The sequence below is a fragment of the Macaca fascicularis genome, chromosome 6 (assembly GCF_037993035.2).
Source record: "Macaca fascicularis isolate 582-1 chromosome 6, T2T-MFA8v1.1".
Classification (NCBI taxonomy): domain Eukaryota; kingdom Metazoa; phylum Chordata; class Mammalia; order Primates; family Cercopithecidae; genus Macaca; species Macaca fascicularis.
The window spans coordinates 166,716,734-166,735,756 of record NC_088380.1 but is presented as its reverse complement, the minus strand read 5'-3'; the positions used below and the strand labels follow the sequence as shown (position 1 = coordinate 166,735,756).

Genomic DNA, 19,023 nt, shown 5'->3' with positions numbered 1-19,023 from the left:
GTAGAGTCCTTATGAGCACTCTGGATCCCAGATGTCTGCCACCCAGTCAAGTCTGCATGAACAGTAATTAACTGAATAATAATTATTGTCCCTGTAAATCCCTGATTGGGCTGGAAATCTAATTTTAGGAAATATATTTGGGACCTATTTTACTAACTCCATGTATTATTTTGGGTAAACTGCTTTCCAATTTTGTGCCTGTTTTCCTTCTTTAATTGAGTGGTGTGAGGTGGGTCTTTTTCAGTGTTAAAATTTAGAGTTCTGGCCGGGTATGGTGGCTCACACCTGTAATCCGGCACTTTGGGAGGCCGACGTGGGCAAATTACCTGAGGTCAGGAGTTTGAGACCAGCCTGGCCAACATGGTGAAACCCTGTCTTTACTAAAAATATGAAAATTAGCCGAAATGCTCCTGAACCCAGGAGGTGGAAGTTGCAGTGAGCTGAGATCACTCCATTGCTCTACAGCCTGGGCTGTCTCAAAACAAAAACAAAAACAAAAACAATTCAGAGTCCTCATGAAGTCAGAGACCAAAGCCTTGCCATCCCTGCTGGGGCGTGCCTGCTTCCCTAGACTCTCACCACAGCGGGGCAGTGTGGGTCAGGGACTGGACCGCCAGGCTGCCACGGATTCCACAAAATTTTCGGCCCCCTCCTTCCTCCTTCTTCCTCTGCCAGCACGGTAGCTGCTGGGATTAGGGGGGTCCCGTTTGCTGCACTGGCCTGCCCTGGTGGAAACCAAGAAGCTGTCGTTAAGTGACAAGATGCTGAGCCTGTTGGGCATGTAAGAGGATGTGTGACAGGGATCTTTTCTCCTGGGCAGCCAAACAGACCTGTCATTGGAGAAGAGTGTGGTGGGTGAAGCTGCTGGGAGAGGGGAGTAAATACAACAGGAAGTGTGGGTTCCTGGAAGGCCCGGACACTCTGTGCTGGAAGTCAGGGCTGCGCTGGGCTCTTTAACAATGCCATTAACCCCCTGTGCATGTTCCCGAGCCTGGCCCTGAGCCTGCCTCTGCTTCTCTTGCTCATGGAATGTTCCCGATGCTCCTTGGCCTGCCTCTTAGAATCATGGCTTGCCAGGCCTAGGAAGCCTCCTTCCTTAATGGAGGGTCAGTGAGGGTGAGGGGAGTGACTCACTCAAGGTCACTCACCTGGTGAATGGCAGAGCGGCCACCAAGACCTGTTCAAGTTTCCATTCATTTGCTTCATTAAATATTTATTGAGGCAGTGGAGTTTAGTGGTTAAGGACCTGCTCAGCCATCACGGGTAGGTAGATCTGGGTTCAACCCTAGCCCTGGCATTCTCAGCTGGGTAAACTTGGAGAAGATCCTTAAGTTCGGTGAGGCTTGGTTTCCTGGAAAATGGGGAGGGTAATAATTCTTTTCTGTACGGATGAGGTAAGCTCAGGCTTGGTAAGTACCTGGCACATTGAAAGCACTTTATAAGTATAGCTATGATGACTGCTTTGAGCGCTGCTACTATTACAACTGCCAGTGCTGCTGTTACCACCGGTACCACTGCTACCGAGTTGAGGAAGGTGGTGAAGAGGATGAGGTCTTTGTGTTGTCTGGGCATTGAGACTTACCCTACTGCTCTTTCCAATACCAGCTGAGTCATGGGCTCCACATGGCTCCTGAACCTGCTAAAATTGTGGGCAACATTCCTACATTTTTCTTGGTGAGATTCTATAGCTGTCTTCATGGTCTTAAAGGGATCAGTAACCCTCAAAGGGTTGAGACTCACTCATCCCAGGTCTAAAGCTTGCTAAGAATTCATCATTCTGCCACCTGGACCACCATTTATTTAGTGCTTTCCTTTGCACCAATTAGCCTTTGGTATCTCAATTCTTTTGAGCTTTCTATCACTATTTTAAAACTTGCATCATTTGCTATAAATAAAACATCATGGTGGAGAAAATAAGATGAAAACAAAACAATATTTGTACCTACTGGATAGCTCCAGACTGTGGTGTGAATGAGGCCTGCTCCCTCTTTCTCCAAAAGGGAGATTAGCAGTGGTTGAGAGGTGCTGAAGACATTTTGTCCCTAAACTGAGAGGCACTCCTCTCTGAGGAACCTAAAGGATTGAAAGAGAAGTGAACAGGGAACCACTTTGTCTCTGGAGAGCTCAGGCCCTGGCACACATAGTAAGTGCTGAGCAGATATTTGCTCAGTGATGGCCTGACTGAATATGTGACTCACAGTGTCTTGTGCTATCTCTAGATGTCATTTCAATCTTGCACACCACCCAAATCCATAGTGAATTTCACCTGCTGTGTAGGTACAGCCCTGGGAAAGCACATGTGGGAGGCATTTCTATTATTTTATTCTTTTTTTTTCCGGGGTGGGGTGGTGAGGGGAGGAGGGATAAATTGAGGAACAATGTTGCCGTGAGCCCACCCACGTCACTTGGGCTTTGAGTGCCCAAGGGCGATTTAGAGGGACTGAGAAGTGCAAGGATCAAAGACTCACATTGAGCAGGATATACACAGGGAAAAACATTTTTTGGCTGGACATGGCCCCAGCAGGTCATCCTTAAGGTGCCATTCAACAAATCTGAACAGTAAACAATGAACACTGGAGGTCTCAACCCTCTGTGAACCTCCGCTCATCAAAACCTCAGGGCATGTCTGTGGAATAGTGGCTGCCATTTAACAAGCTCTGACTCTGTGCCAGGCAATGGGCTAAGCGCTTAACTGCTGTTGGGCCAGTTACTCCTTCAACAGCCACTGTTCCCAGGGCAGCCCCTCATGACTGTGTTCTAGAAGGAACCATTCATACTGTCATTTGCAACAATTCTTGATGACTGTGTCCAACCTGCATCACCGGCCTGGGGGCCACGATTCTTACACATGGCGGAACAGAAACTCAAATTTGATAGGTAACTCAAATTTGATAGGTAAGTTGCCTAAGGCCACAGAGCTAGTAGGTAACAGAGTTAGAATTTAAATCCAGGCAGCTATAACGGGGCTCTTAATCACCACAATGCAGCTCACAGGAAAACAAAATATACATACTTATGTGTGGGGAGATATATATATATATTTGTTGTTGTTTTTTCACTGTCAAGTCTCAACATAATGCTCATGTATAGAAAGGTCTGGGAGGGTGTGCACTGGAATGTCAACTGTGCTTATCTTTGAGTGCAGGGGAATTATGGGTGAATTTTCCTTCTCTGTGCTTTTCGGTATTTTCCAAAAATGTTCTCCATGAACACAAATTCCTTCTGTAACTGGGGAAAATCCAATGAATGTTATCTGAAAGCTAAAAGACAGGCCAGGTGCAATGACTCATGGCTATAATCCCAGAACTTTGGAAGGCTGAAGCAGGAGGATTGCATGAGTCCAGGAGTTTGAGAACAACCCAGGCAACATAGATGTCTCAAAAAGAAAAAAAAAAGAAGAAGAAAAAGAAGAAATAAAAGCTAAAAACCAAACAAGCCAAAAAGGAAAAAAAAAAAAAATTAGCCAGGTGGCGTGGCCCCCACACCTGTGGAGCAGCTACTGGGGAGGCTGAGGTGGGAGGATCGCTTGAGCTCGGGAGGTTGAGGCTGAAGTGAGCTATGATCACACCACTACATTCCAGCCTGGGCAACAGAGTGAGACCTTGTCTCAAAAGAAAAAAAAAAAAAAGAAAGGAAAAAAAGAAAAAAAAAGCTGAAAAACAAGCCAAAAGATGCTGTGCGTATTGGGTCCTCGTTATGTGCCTCCAACTTTCTTAGATCCTACTTCATTTAATCCCGACAATAGCTCCCTGAGCAGTGTGGGCTTCTCCCTACTTTACAGATGAAGAAATGGGTAGACGGCAGCACCAGTGTGAGATCCCTCACAGGTGAGAGAATGAGAGGTTTAAAATGAAATCAGATGATTTGAGAGATTTGAAATGAAAATGAAATCAGATGATTTGAGAGGTTTGAAATGAAATCAGACAGATGGCAGCACCACTCAGACAGATGGCAACACCAGTCTGAGGTCCCTGAGAAAGAGAGTTTTTAAATGAAATCTTTTGTTATTAAGCCCAGTAACCCCCTCGTTAGTTCCTGGTGTGCCTGTGGTCCCCTGTCCCTATCGCCTTATTGTAGGGCATAAGTGGAGGAATCCTTTTAGTCTTTACATATTCTTTTTTCTTTGAGACAGGGTCTTACTCTGTTGCCCAGGCTGGAGCACAGTGGTACGATCTCGGCTCACTGTAACTTCCACCTCCCAGATTCAAGTGATTCTCCTGCCTCAGCTTCCTGTGTAGTTGGGACTATAGGTGCGTGCCACCACACCCGGCTACTTTTTGTATTTTTTGGTACAGACAGGCTTTCATCATGTTGACCAGCTGGTCTTGAACTCCTGACCTCAAGTGATCCACCCACCTCGGCTTCCCAAAGCGCTGTCTTTACATATTCTTAAATCCATTGGTCTTCACTCAATATTGGCTGAAGAAATGAGGCAGTGAGTGGGCTCAGAGACTGCGGCGTGGTGTGGGGACCTAAAGCATCATTTATCTGGTCCACAAAATGCCAGCCATGGGCTGCGTGGTTTCTAACATTCCTCCGGGCCCTGACGTTCTGGGACTCTGGGATTATAAATTTGATTTGATTTATTTCACAGTCAGTGTCAAACAAGCCAGTGACCTCAGGGGAGTCAGTGGGTGGAGAAACTGTTTCGATCCTCTTGTAAATGGAGTGGAACTCCTCTGCAGCACGGCTCTTATTAGGGGCACTTGGCTACACCGTCAGCCAAACCACATTTCCTCAGCCGAAACAATTTGGTCTAGTAAAAACTGGAAAAATTTACGATAGTTCCTGCTTCTTTCAGCACCAGCTTTGTAAAAGGTTTCCTTGGATTTGGAAATTCCCTTCAAGGTTTTTCCAGTTTTATTTGCCACTTAACCCTGGAATGAGATCATAAACTTGTCCAATTAATACAATATCTTTGGGCCAATAGAGCCATGTTAAGTTTTAAAACAAACACTGAAAACAATAAAAATCACCAGAGTCACCTTTTACAACGACTCCATTCCCAAACCAGTTATTAAGGTACCACATTTACAAACATTCTCTATTGTTAATTTTCCAACAGCCCTGCTACTATGTATTTCATTTTACAAATGAGGAAATAAGGCTTAAGAGGTTAACAAGGTCACATGTGTAGTATGTGGTGGACTGAAATTAAAATCCAATTTTGAAACGTGGGTTTTTACTCGTTTAATAATAAGGAAAAGGAGCATTTATTCATTTCCTTAAACACTAGGGAATTTCTCCCTTAACTGGGAACACTGAATTGTCAAAGCACTTTTTCTGAAACTAAAATGTGGCATTTATCCCTTTCGACCTTGGATTACAATTGCTTAGGTCTATATCTCATCTCCTCTGATTTGACTGTGAATGAATAGAAAAGAGAGTTCATGTCTGACTCTTGTTTCTCTGCCCAAGGCCTACCTAGCACAGTGCCTGACATGTGAAAGGCACTCAGCCAACAGGTGTTGCATGAATAATAGTGATAAAAATAATAAAACCAAAATACATTAGTCTCTGGCTATGCAAAATGAAGTTCATGGATAAGCAGCACCTGAGTGCTGGTTAGACATGCAGAATCTCCCATCCAGTGCATCAGAATCTGTTTTTTTTTTTTTTTTTTTTTTTAGAGCTGGGGTCTTGCTATGTTGCCCAGGCCAGACTGGCCTTGATTGCTGGGTTCAAGCAATGCTCCTGCTTCAGCCTCCTGAGTAGTTGGAACTACAAGCGGGTATCCTCATGTCCAGTTCAAAATCTACTTTTTAACAAGATCCTGAGGTGAGAAGTATTGCCTTAGCTCACATTACAATTTTACTTTTTTTTTTTTTTTTTTTTTTGAGACGGAGTCTCGCTGTGTCTCCCAGGCTGGAGTGCAGTGGCGTGTATCTTGGGATTCATGGGTGAGCAAAGGCTGGGCTGAGAGCCACCTCACTATGGGGTTGACTCTCTTGGCCCCGATCCTCCAGTGGCTCCTCTAGTTTATAGGATAAAGTTCAAACTGCTTAGATTAGAATACAAGACCTGTTCAATGTGGCTGCAACGGACTGATTCTCTGCAACAGCATTGACTTTTCTGGCCCCTTTCCTTTTATTCACACTGTTCACACTGGCCTGAGATGCTCTTTTCTCTCCATCCTTTCCAGGCCTGGTTCACATTCTTTCTTCTCATAACCACTTTCCTCTGAAGTGTGAAAGCAGAGGGAAGGAATGAACAGCCCAAGAAGACCTGCTCAGATCCAGATGACTTACACACCCGACCTATTAATATTTTCATCTTCACAATAACACGGGGATGCCTCTTGTAACGCCTTGGGTTCTGTAACTCCCAATTTACAAATGTGGAAATGGAAGCCGTGAGTGTATGGAACTCACCCAATATGACACAGATATTAAGTGGTAGAGTTATGATTGAAACACTAATCTTCCTGGCCTCAAATTAGTTTCCATAATACACAATATTATTTCTAAACTCTTAGAATACTTCTGGGGTGGGGAAGGCCGGAACTAGGTACTTAGGCTTTTTTGTAAGTTTTTTTTACATTTTTAAACTTTTTATTAAACTAATATTATTTTGCTTCTACAAATGACGACTCCTAGAAGTAATGACATCTTCACATATATTTTATCTGGCTATTAAGATGCAAGTATCTAGAAGCCAGGAATTTTGTGCCACCTTTAACTTGACAATACTGGTTAAGCAGATAATTCAGTGCCGTGTAATTTCAGGGGCTCACAGGCCTGCCGAATCTCATCCACGGATGTCCAGGAAGTACACGGCCCCCAGCTTAAGAGTCTCTGCTCTTCTCGCTACAGATTTCCATCATAATAGTTGAACTTATTTAAGGGTTTGTCTTTCTTGTTCACAAGGTCCTTAAGGCCAGGGTCAATCTTATTCATCTTGGTTTCTCTAGCACCCAACATAGAGCTTGTCTTATAGTGAATGTGTAAAAATACTTGTTGAGCACATAACCTCCTTTTCATGTGCCTAACTCAGTATTGGGTTCATAATAGATGCTGAATAAATGGCTGTTGCCTGTATTTGATTCCTTTCTCTTCTTTACGTACCTAAATGACATTCATGTGCCAACACCCAGCTCGGTTTCCATCTTCTCCCCAAACCCTTTCTGACTGCTCCAGACTTCTTTTTTATTTACCATCAAAGTCCATAGTACATGGATTAATCTAAAGTGCCATTGTTAGGGGGTGTGCCTCTTAACTCTTTGAGAACTGTAAAAGCTCCTTAAAAATGAGGTCTGTGTCCTGCCCTTGTAGCACAGGCCTTGGTATGCAGTCAGTGCCCATTGATTAGCACTGACTAACTGACCGACCCATTCCAACTTCCAGTAGGGGAGCTACCTTTTGGCTTAAGCCCAGAGTTGAAAGCAGATGGGATGAAATAGTTTCTGCAGCACTAAGGTTCCATCTTTGATGCCAGACTGAGTTTGTTCCATGCTTTGACCTCATTGGAAATAGCACTTTCCCTGCAGAACACTTTTAGAAACTGAGCATTGGTGGGACTTACTGTGAAGAAGCTATAAAACTTTATAAAGGGTCATAAAAGAAGACATCTATAAATGGAGATACATAAATTGCTTTTGTACAGGGAGTCTCTATCCAAGATAACTTCAGTTTTCCCCAAATTAATCTGAAAATTCAAAACAGTCTAATTAAAATCCCAACAGATATTTGTTATTGTTGTTGTTGTTGTTGTTGTTGTGTGGAGAGTTAAATGATCCAAAACCAAATTTATGGAAGAATATGGAATTTGGAAGAATAACCATGAGAAAAATATCCAGATCAATGGAAATAAAGAGGGATGGTAAGAGTGGGTATGAGGAAAATGGGTAAACTCAGCTCTATAAATATTAAAACCTGTCATAGAATCATAGTAATTTAAAAAAATCCTAGGGCAGGAAGTGCAGAAGAAGGCAGAAGAAAGAAAGATCAATGAAATTACGTAGTTTAGAAAGAGAACCAAATATCCATGAGAATTTGATATGCCATTTCAATGCTTTTTGGAAAAAACAGACTGTAAGTGGTGTTGGGGCAACAGGATAGCTATTTAAGAAAGAAATAAGGCTGGATCTCCACATTATTTCTTACATTAAAATAAACTTAGGCAGATCCAATATTTTAAATATAGAAAAATTGTTAAAGTATTAAAAGAGGATATAGGTATATATTTTTATAAGTATGAAATAGGAAAGACCATTTTAAGCACAGCTAAAAGTCCAGGATTTGTAAATAAGTGTATTGATGAATTTGTCTAGACATTTTTATAAAGCTGCAAACTTCAAAAACAAAAGAAGAATTGAGAGAAATATGTGTAATTCAAATGACAATAAAAGGAATGATATTTCTTTTCTTTTCTGTTTTTTTTTTTGAGATGGAGTTTTGCTCTTGTTGCCCAGGCTGGAGTGCAATGGCATGATCTTGGCTTACTACAACCTCTGCCTCCTGGGTTCAAGTGACTCTCTGGCCTCAGCTTGCTGGGATTACAGGCGCCTGCCACCATGCCCAGCTATTTTTTTTGTATTTGTAGTAGAGACGGGGTTTCGCCATGTTGACCAGGCTGGTCTCAAACTCCTCACCTCAGGTGATCCACCCGCCTTGGCCTCCCAAAGTACTGGGATTACAAGCATCAGCCTGGCCAAGGAATGATATTTCTAATACACAAAGCTGTCTTTCAAATAAATAAGAGAAAACTCAATAGAAAACTAAATCATATGAATGAACAAATAACAAGAGTAAGTATAATTGACACCTAATGAATTAATGAAAAAATGTAACTTTTTTTTTTTTTTTTGAGACAAAGTCTCTCACTCTATTGCCCAGATTGGAGTGCAGTGGCATGATCTCAGCTCACTGCAGCCTCCACCTCCTGGGCTCAAGTGATCCTCCCACCTCAGCTTCCAGAGTTGCTGAACTACAGGTGCGCACCATGGCACCCAGCTAATTTTTGTATTTTTTTGGTAGAGATGGAGTTTCACCATGTTGCCCCAGGCTGGTCTGGAACTACTGGGCTCAAGTGATCTGCCCACTTCGGCCTTTCAAAGTGCTGGGATTATGGGAGTGAGCCACCAAGCCTGGCCTGAAATTTCTTTACAAAATAAATAATGCAAAATAAAAAGCAGCAAAATAAGACTGGGGACGGTGGCTTGCGCCTGTAATTCCAGCACTTTGAGAAGCCGAGGTGGGCAGATCACTTGAGATCAGGAGTTGGAGACCAGCCTGGTCAGTGTGGCGAAACCCCATCTCTACTTAAAACACAACAATTAGCTGGGCGTGGTGGTGCACGCCTGTAATCCCAGATACTTGAGAGGCTGAAGCCGGAGAATTGCTTGAACTCGGGAGGTGTAGGTGGCAGTGAGCTGAGATTGCACCACTGCATTCCAGCCTGGGTGACAGAGCGAGACCCTGTCTCAGGAAGAAAAAAAAAAAAAAAAAAAAAAAAAAGCAAAATGTTAAAATATTTTAGGTATATTTTTGTGGAAGATATTTTAAAAAGTGCTTATGCTCAATATGGCAAGTGTGTGGGAAAACAGACATTGTCATACATTCTGGGCAGAGATGTAAATTTTGGGTGGAAAACTGGCATTATCTAATAAAACTAAAATAAGCATGACTTTTGGTCTAAGTATTTGACATTCAGGAATTTAGCCTACATAAGTATTCTTGAAAGAGAGCAAAGATGAAAGTATAAAAAATTGCAGTAATGCTTTCCATAAATAGGAAATAATTTAAAATTTTAACAATAGGGGACTGTGAAATAAACCATGTAGCATTTACATAATGAAAAACCACACGTTTATTAAAATGGTAAGCTGTCAACAATGGGATGATGTCCATAACAAAATTAAGTAGCAAAAAAGCAAATTTCAGGAAAGAATGCTTAGAATGCTTTGGATTTCTCTAAAAACACCTCTGGGTGTGTGTTTTGGTATATTTACAGCCAACAAAAAATAAAATGTGGAAATCTGGGTGAGTATACACCAAACTCTTCATAGCTGTTATCTCTGGAATGTGTTTATGTGAACGTTTTCACGTTGTATTTAAAATTCTTTTTGCAATGAACATTTTTGTTTGTTTGTTTGCTTTGAAAAGGGTCTCCCTGTGTCATCCAGGCTAGAGTGCAGTGATGTGATCATAGCTTGCTGCAGCCTCAAACTCCTGGGCTCAAGCGATTCTCCTGCCTCAGTCTTCTGAGTAGCTGGGACTACTCAGTGTCACCAGGCCTGGCCAGTTGAAAACTTTTTTGTAGATATGGAATCTCCCCTATGTTGCCCAGGCTGGACTCAAAACCTTGGGCTCAAGTGATCCTCCTGCCTCAACCTCCCAAACTGCTGGGATTACATGCAGGAGTCATGCCTGGCCTCAGATATTTATTTGGTTATGAGAGAGAGAGAGAGAGAGAGAGAGAGAGAGAGAGACAGAGAGAGAGAGAGAGAGACAGAGAGAGAGATTGAGGGAGAGACAAAGGTTGAAAATCTAGGGATGAGAAAGGAGCTAGAAGAGGACTAGTAGCTGGTAGACCTTGAAGCTAAGTCATGGCCTTTCTGGACTCCAGTTTCTCCATGTGCAAAACAAGGGGGTCGAATTAGCTACCAGGGCCCCCTCCTTCTCTGACTTTTAGCCTTGTGTTCAGCCTTTAGAGGTAGAATGGAAATTAGGGAAGAAGGTGCAGATATTTCTCCAGCCAGAGTTTCTTTGAGCCTAGGACAAACAGGACACACAACACTGGATCCCTCCTTCCTAAGCAGTAGATGAACCTGCCGGCTGGCAGAGAGGCACAGGTGTCTCAGGATGAAAGGCTCTACAAGAGAACAGGGACAATTTCCAGCCTTGGGGAATCAGATGGTAAAACACTGAGATTGGACCACTTAGGCCATTAGGCTCCATGCAGTCCCTTTCATCTCTCCTCTCAGCAGCTGTGCGCTGATGTCCTTGCCCTCTTCTTTCTGACTCATCCCTTTGTTCTGTCCTTTCGCTGGTAAGCATTGAAACTTTTCCTGCATCCAAACTGATACGACAGGTTAAGGTTATGTCTGGAGCCCTGGATGGCTCTGTGTCACCTCTCACTTCCCCGGCTCAGTCTGGGACACATTCCTCCCTGAGGAGGCCACATCTGGAACTCATACCTTCCTTGACACTGGCAGCCCTCAGGGCTTCTCCAATACAGAGTGAATGATGCTGGTACACTGTCTCTAGGGTGTCTTGTCTTCTCACCAGAGCCCTTTCTTGTCTTTCTGTATCCTGAAGGCGAAGCACATTGCCTGGCATCATGAATATTGTATAATTAAATGATTAGTCTTTGCTGCTGAAGGCATGCCACTCTCCAGGTTCCAGCAAGATGAACCCTTATCTTGCTTCTCAGTCTAGGTCTACCGGCATGCCATAAATGACCCCGAAATTCCAGCCCTCAAAGACTCCTTACAGCAGGGAAACCTTTCAGGTAGCAGTACAACTTGAAGATGTCCTGTAGGACACCCAGCTGGGTGGGCTTACTGTGGTCATACGAGAATGTTTTCTGAGAATCTCAATGAAAAAAGGTCTGAATGTGTTCAGTATTATTGCCTGTGATGGCTACATATGGTAGCCTGGATGCCAGGTGGAGGAGGCCTTCCTATTCCTTGAAAGTCAGGTGAGATTATCTCCTGTATCCCTTTCCCATAACCCTGGAAGTTCAAAGCCCTCCCTTGGAGTCTCCCAATTCCTGTTGTAGGGCAGGGACACTACCTTCCTTGTGGCCTCCCCTGACTCATGGGCTCCATTTCCCTTGGTGGCCTCCTCTGTTTGCACCACACAGAGGCAATGATTCCATAAGAGAAAAATCACCCATACCAAGTGCAATGGAGTGATTGTCCTCCTAAAATCCATTTGTTGAAGCCCTATCCTGCAAAGTGATGGTATCAGGAGGTGGGGCCTTTAGGAGGTAATTAGGTCGTGAGGGTGGAGCCCTCATGAATGGGATTAATACCCTTATAAAAGAGACCCTAGAGAGCTTCCTCCCCATCTTTCTCCCATGTAAGGCCACAACAGGAAGGCATCTGTCTGCAACTTGGAAGAGAGCCCTCACCAGAACCTGACCATACCAGCACCCTGATTTCAGGCTTCCAGCCTCCAGAACTGTGAGGAATAAATTTCTGTTGTTGATAAGCCACCTGATCTATGGTACCTTGTTACAGCAGCCAGAGCTGATTCAGACACCAAGCATGGAGGAGAACTCTTGATGCGGGTCTTCCTGACCCCTTCCTTGTCCATTCCCATCTCTGCCCCTCTCCCTTTCCCTCCCAGTTTACTCCAGGAGTTCCAAATTCATATAAATGTCTTTTGTTACTTTTCTTATGTCTCTTTTCAGGCAAGCATTTCTGTCCTGTCTACTGGCAACTTTGGTGTCAGCCTTGTTGAGGGGCAGCCGGGGAGAGAGAGTTCGTAATGGTAATGGTAGAAAATGGCTTTCATTTTCTTTCTTTTTTTTTTTTTTACCAGCTCTTTTTATGTAGATAAATGCTCCATTCTCAATTTGGCATAGGTTTTGGATTATTGCCCTCAGCAGGAGGTCCCCGAGCTTTGCTCCCCTTCACAGCAAGTCTGTATGGAACATCTCTTAGATGCCTGCATCTGATCAAGGAGATTAACACTGATTCGGGAGACAAGGAGATTTCACTATTATTCAGTCCTCACAAGCCTATAGGGTGGGTATAATTATTAGCCCATTTTATAGATGAAACAATGACAGCTCAGTCTGATTAAGGAACTTGCTCAAGATTACACAACGGTAGAGACAAGCTTCAGTTTGAGGCCTGACCAGAGCTACTGACCCTTCTACCACCCCAGTGCTGATTGCCACAGACTGGAGACTTGTGACTCCCTTGGAACATTCAGTGTGGGAGTGTGTAGAAGAAGATGAGGAGGTGCTGGTTACACACAGGGATGGAGAGATGTGTGGTGGGGATAGTTTGGAAAGGAGGAATTATTTGACATTGCCACTATCTTTTTTTTTATTTTTTATTTTTTATTTTTCTGAGACAGAGTCTTATTCTGTTGCCCAGGCTAGAGTGCAGTGGCATGATTGGCTCACTGCAACCTCCACCCCACCAGGTTCAAGTGATTCTCCTGCCTCAGTCTCCCGAGTAGCTGGGATTACAGGTGTGCACTATCACTCCCAGCTAATTTTGTATTTTTAGTAGAGACAGGGTTTTGCCATCTTGGCCAGGCTAGTCTCGAATTCCCGACTTCAGGTGATCCACCTGCCTCGCCCTCCCAAAGTGCTGGGATTACAAATGTGAGCCACCACACCCAGCTCTTGACATTGTCACTTTCAAAGAAGGTTCCTATAAAAGTGATCACATATTCACATGTTTTGCAGACATAGGAGCTGGAAGGGCAGAAAATAGCATCCCCTCTGTGTAACTGCAACAGGGCAAGTGTGTTTCAGAAACCCTGTAACGTAAGAAGCTTATTCAGCTCTTGAGAGGGGACGCCTGGCTTCTTTTATGCGGTGTCCTGATTACAGAGAAGGTGGAGAATGTGTACTGATTCTCACAATAATTAGAAATGGACTCGGTCTTTTCGACAAAATCCAAAGAAAAATACAGAGGATAGTGGGGATCTGAATTTTATAACAGTAACAACTATAATAATAGTAGTTACTGTGTACGGAGAGCTTATAGGTGGCAAGCACTGTAATAACTCCTAACATGCACCTCTCGTTCGTACCGAAAACAATTCTATGTGGGAGATGCAATTAACTGTCCCCATTTTACAGATGTTGAAATCGACACTTACATAAGAGAAGTAATTTGCTCAAAGTCATGGAGCTATCTCCATTCAAACCATGAGCTCCTGCTCTCCCATCTGCTGCTGTTTTAACTTGGTGAGGTGGGCCACTAGGAAGCCAAGGACAGTAGTTTCCCCCTTATCCACAGTTTTGCCATCCATGCTTTCAGTTACCTGAGGTCAACTGCAGTCCAAAAATATTACATACAATAAGATGTTTTGAGAGAGCGAGCGAGACCATGTTCAGATAGCTTTTATTTCAGTATATTGTTACAATCGTCCTATTTTATTCTTCTTCTTCTTAATCTCATACTGTACCTAATTTATAAATTAAGCTTTATTGTAGACATGTATGCATAGGAAAAAACATAGTGCATATAGGGTTAGGTACTATCTATGGTTTTAGGCATCCACTGGGGGTCTTGCAACATATCCCCCAAGAAGAAAAAGGGCCTCCTGTACCAAAAGGCAATTTAAGAAAGTGTATCAGATTCCACAGGGGACTGGAAAGTGCAGGGAATAAGCGTTTGACTGTGAATACACTAGTTTTCAGATAACTCATTTTCCCAGCCAAATCGAGGAGAAACTGTAATAATTTAGAATTGAAAAGTCATCCTTCTGCCATCTCCAGGCCTCGTGAAAGTAAGTTCTGGGCCTCCAAGAAGGTGGAGGGAGAAGAGATGCCTAACTCACAAATCCTTCCATGATCTGTGGACGAGCAATGCCAAGAACAAAAGTGAGAGGACAGAGCAAAGAGTGAATTTTCAAAGGATGGAAAATATAAGTAGGGATGAAAAGATAGAACTAAGCCAGACAATAAAAGGGCACAACAGCCCTTGCTTCCCTCACCACTCTGCTCCGTATTTCTGACTGGGTTGAGGTGGTTTTGTGCACAGTGAGACCCCAAAGGTGGCTATGGGTGGGTAGCCAGGCCAGGGCAGCTCAGGTTCCAGCCTGAGGAGCAGACTGCATTCTTTGCCCCTGTCTCACCGTGGTCTGGTCTATCTATCCAGACTGAGCTAAATTCTCCACTAGGGGCTCTCTGCTCCTCCCGTTTGACAGACAGCCACATCTTCTCGTGCATTGTCAGACACATCCCTGAGACACTGTGAAGGCTGGAGTCAATGGATTTGGACATATTGGTCACCTGGTCACCAGGGCTGCTTTTAACTGTGGTAAAGTGGATATTGTTGCCATTACTGACCCTTCATTGACCTCATCTACATGGTTTACATGTTCAAGTATGATTCCACCTATGGCAAATTCCATGGCACTGTCAAGACTGAGAAAGGGAAGCTTCTCATCAATGGAAATCCCATCACCATCTTCCAGGAGCAAGATCCCTCCAAAATCAAATAGGGTGATGCTGGTGCTGAATATGTTGTGAAGTCCACAAGCATCTTTTACCATGGAGAAGGCTGGGGCTGACTTGCAGGGAGGACCTAAAAGGGTCATCATCTCTGCCCTCTCTGCTGACGCCCCCATGTTTGTGATGGGCATGAACCACAAGAAGTATGACAACGAACTCAATATTGTCAACTGTACCTCCTGCACCACCAACTGCTTAGTGCCCCTGGGCAAGGTCATCCATGACAACTTTGGTATTGTGGAAAGATTCATGACCACAGTCCACGCCATCACTGCCACCCAGAAGATTGTGGATGGCCTCTCCGGGAAACTGTGGTGTGACAGCTGCGGAGCTCTCCAGAACATCATCCCTGCCTCTACTGACACTGCCAAGGCTGTGGGCAGGGGTCATCTCTAAGCTGAACAAGAAGCTCACTGACATGGCCTTCTGTGTCCCCATCACCAATGTATCAGTCGTGGGCCTCACCTGCCGTCTAGAAAAGCTTGCCAAATATGATGACATCAAGAAGGTGGTGAAGTGAGCATCAGAGGGCCCCCTCAAGGGCACCTGGGGCGTCACTGAGCACCAGGTTGTCTCCTCCGACTTCAACAGAGACACTCACTCCTCCACCTTTGATGCTGGGGCTGGCATTGCCCTCAATGACTGCTTTGTCAAGCTCATTTCCTGGTATGACAATGAATTTGGCTACAGCAAAAGGGTGGTGGACCTCATGGCCCACATGGCCTCCAAGGAGTAACAGCCCTGGACTACCAGCCCTAGCAAAAGCATGAGAGGAAGAGAGGAGCCCTGACTGCTGGGGAGTCCTGACGCACTCAGTCCCCCACCACACTGAGACTCTTCCCTCCTCACAGTTTCCATGCAGACCCCCTGAAGAGGGAGGGGCCTAGGGAGCCCCACCTTGTCATGTACCATCAATAAAGTCCCCTGTGCTCAGCCAAAAAATGAAAAAAATCTCCCCTAGGGTCGCCCAAAAGGGCAGATCACTTAAGCTTGCTAATTCCTCTGTCCACCTCCTTCCTTGCAAGCTGGAACCAGGTGTTTCACCCTAATCCTGAAATGTCACTGAACCTCAGTGGATTATTACAAAAAACTGCCCTGATGGATCATTACTAAAAACTGCCCCATTCCTCCCAGGGAACATGTGCTCTGGTCAAGGAGGGCTCACAGAAAGACCTGCCTGGCACAACAGCATTCAGAGCAGATGGATGGGCGAGGCCCTGGACCTCACTCTCTCTTCCCTGCTTGCCCTGATCCACTGCTTGTGACAGGAGGGGAGTGGGTAGGGTTGGTGGAGGTTTGACTGATCTGGGACAAGGCTTTGCAAGCCATAAAGGAGCAGGATGCAAGGGGAGATAATGAAAAACGCCAGCATGTGAAGAAGTGCATTTGGCAAGAGAATCCAACACTTACTCTTCTGAGGTTGCTGAAGTGCACAAACGGAGGCAGGCTGGTGCCGGCCGGTCCATCTGCTCTGAGATCTTGCTGATCTTAGTGGAGGACAGCACGACCTCAGGAGAGAGTCTTGACCTAGGTACCTCCCACTACATGGCAAATACACTGTTATAGTGCCTGGGTGTTTCATTCCAGTGTCTCCTGATCTGGTTCCTTATGCTTCAGGATTGTTAAAAAGAACAATCTGGCAAAACCAGCATTTGAAGAATGAGTGTATTAGTCCTGCTTTTAGTTTTAGTTCTCATGTTGTTGATGCATCAATCCTCTGACAAGCCCAGAAGTTCTTTTTTTTTTTTTTTTTTTGAGATGGGGTCTCACTGTGTTGCCCAGGCTGGAGTGAAGTGGCAGGCTGGAGTGAAGTGGTGCGATCTCAGTTCCCTGCAAGCTCCGCCTTCTGGGTTCATGCCATTCTCCCATGTCAGTCTCCCAAGTAACTGGGACTACAGGCACCCACCACCACCCCCAGCTAATTTTTTGTATTTTTAGTAGAGATGGGGTTTCACCGTGTTAGCCAGAATGGTCTCGATCTCCTGACCTCATGATCCACCCGCCTCGGCCTCACGCGTGAGCCACCACACCCGGCCAAGCCCAGAAGTTCTTAATGGTGTTTGTGAGCCACTGAAAAATAAAAGGTTATTTGATGTGCATATGTACATTTTCTGCGTAGCTGTTTCATAGCTTCCCTCAGATTCCCAAAGGCACCCATGTACCAAAAAAAGGATATGAGCCATTGATTTAGAGAAAATCACTGTTTTGATCAGGAACCATGTTGCATGCATGCTCTAAAAGCGTGAATGAGCTATCAGAAGATTGGGCTTCATTTTTCCCTAATGAACAATACAAATTGAGTAGTACCCCATGTTGGTGATGATGTGAGTGAATGGTCATTCATATATTGAGGGTGGGCGTATACACTGGAATATGCTTTCTGGAGGGTAATTGAGTAAGGCGATTCAAAAGCCTTACAGTTTTATATATTTAGTTTCCCTGAAATTGCAATTTTAAGAATTTGTCTTAGTGGGTAAGTGTGTTAGCTCTGCAGTCAGACTGACTTGAATTAAATTTGAACATCACTACTTATTATCTACATCACTGTGGGCAAGTTACTTAACCTCTCTCTAGGACTCAGTTCCCTCATCTATAAAACGGAGATGATATTATTTATCCATAGGATTCTTAGAAGGGTTAAATGAGATAATACATGCAAAACACTTAGTATAGTATCTGGGGACAAAATAAATACTCAATAACTGCTATTATTATTTAGATACAAGGATTTTATTGGCACATTATTTATCATAAGTAAAAATTGGAAACAACCCCAAATATTCAACATAAGTGACTGGCTTAATGACACATACAATTCAACCAGGAAAAGTTAACTAGGTGAATATGATTAGAAACGTGTTCATAATATGTCAAAAGACAAGAACAGATTACAAAACAGTACATTTGATATCATGCCATAGAAAAATGGCTGAATAAATGTTTTCAACATTTCAGTGGTTATGTTTAAGGGGTGGCTTTTTATTATCTTTTTTGTTTTTCTGATTCTTTTAAATTTTCTACAATGAAAACACGTGTATAACTTCTTGTAATAAAACATAACTAACCCAATAAAAGTTACTTTTTGAAAACATGATGACTGATCTCTGTTGAAAAATGCTTTGTGGCTTTGAGTCATCATATCTGTGAAGGTTCCTTTCTTCATGTTGAAATGAGAGTTATATTTTCTTTCCTTGTTGAGACACTAGGAAACTCAAATGAAAGGGTGAGCATAAAGTGCTTTGTGAAGGGCGGTGCATGGCATGTGTGAAAAGGTCCAACTTCTTAACCTGTGGAGCTTTCACAGAATAATCTGTGCTGTAATGCAGGAGAACTCTGGAAGCCCTGTTGTCCAGACTTAGAGAACATGCCTCCAGCTCTGGGTCAAAGGCCTGTTATGATTAACTCCAGGGAAGTGGTATGGATTGAGAATGAAGGTACAGAGACTTTCAGCTATGAAAATTGGTCTGTGGTCAGGATCCCAAGTTTAATCTCTGTGAAACCGATGGGCCAGTGTGGCCATGCTTACTAATTAGACAGCAGCAATGTAATTGATCAATTCCCTTCATGATGCAAACCCAAAGAATCCAGGGACAGCTTGAGCTTGGAAGAGCTTGCAGAAAGCCAGAGAATGTGAATCCCTCTCCCAGAGATGTTAGCATGGTTAATTCTAAATTGCTGTGCTAATTGCTGGCTCCTTTCTCAATAACGGATAATATGGTGTTGCAACGTAGCTCCCGTGTCCCTCACGTGGCCAGACTCTAGGCTGGAGAGATTTAAATTGTGCTCATTCATTTCTTTCCTGGATTTACAGCAAGGATTCAACGTCATTAAGCTTAAAGAGTCTTTGCTTTCTGGAAAGAAGCAAAGTCATAGCCA

At 43.8% G+C, this 19,023-nt stretch overlaps 1 protein-coding gene and 1 pseudogene across 2 annotated transcripts in view; one reads left to right on the top strand and one right to left on the bottom strand.

Annotated features, from left to right (window-relative positions):
- The window catches only part of ADRA1B (adrenoceptor alpha 1B), a 73,046-nt gene that overhangs the window by 22,772 nt on the left and 31,251 nt on the right, over positions 1-19,023 (bottom strand). The window lies entirely within an intron of this gene.
- LOC141407097 (glyceraldehyde-3-phosphate dehydrogenase pseudogene) lies at positions 14,900-18,238 on the top strand (annotated as a pseudogene).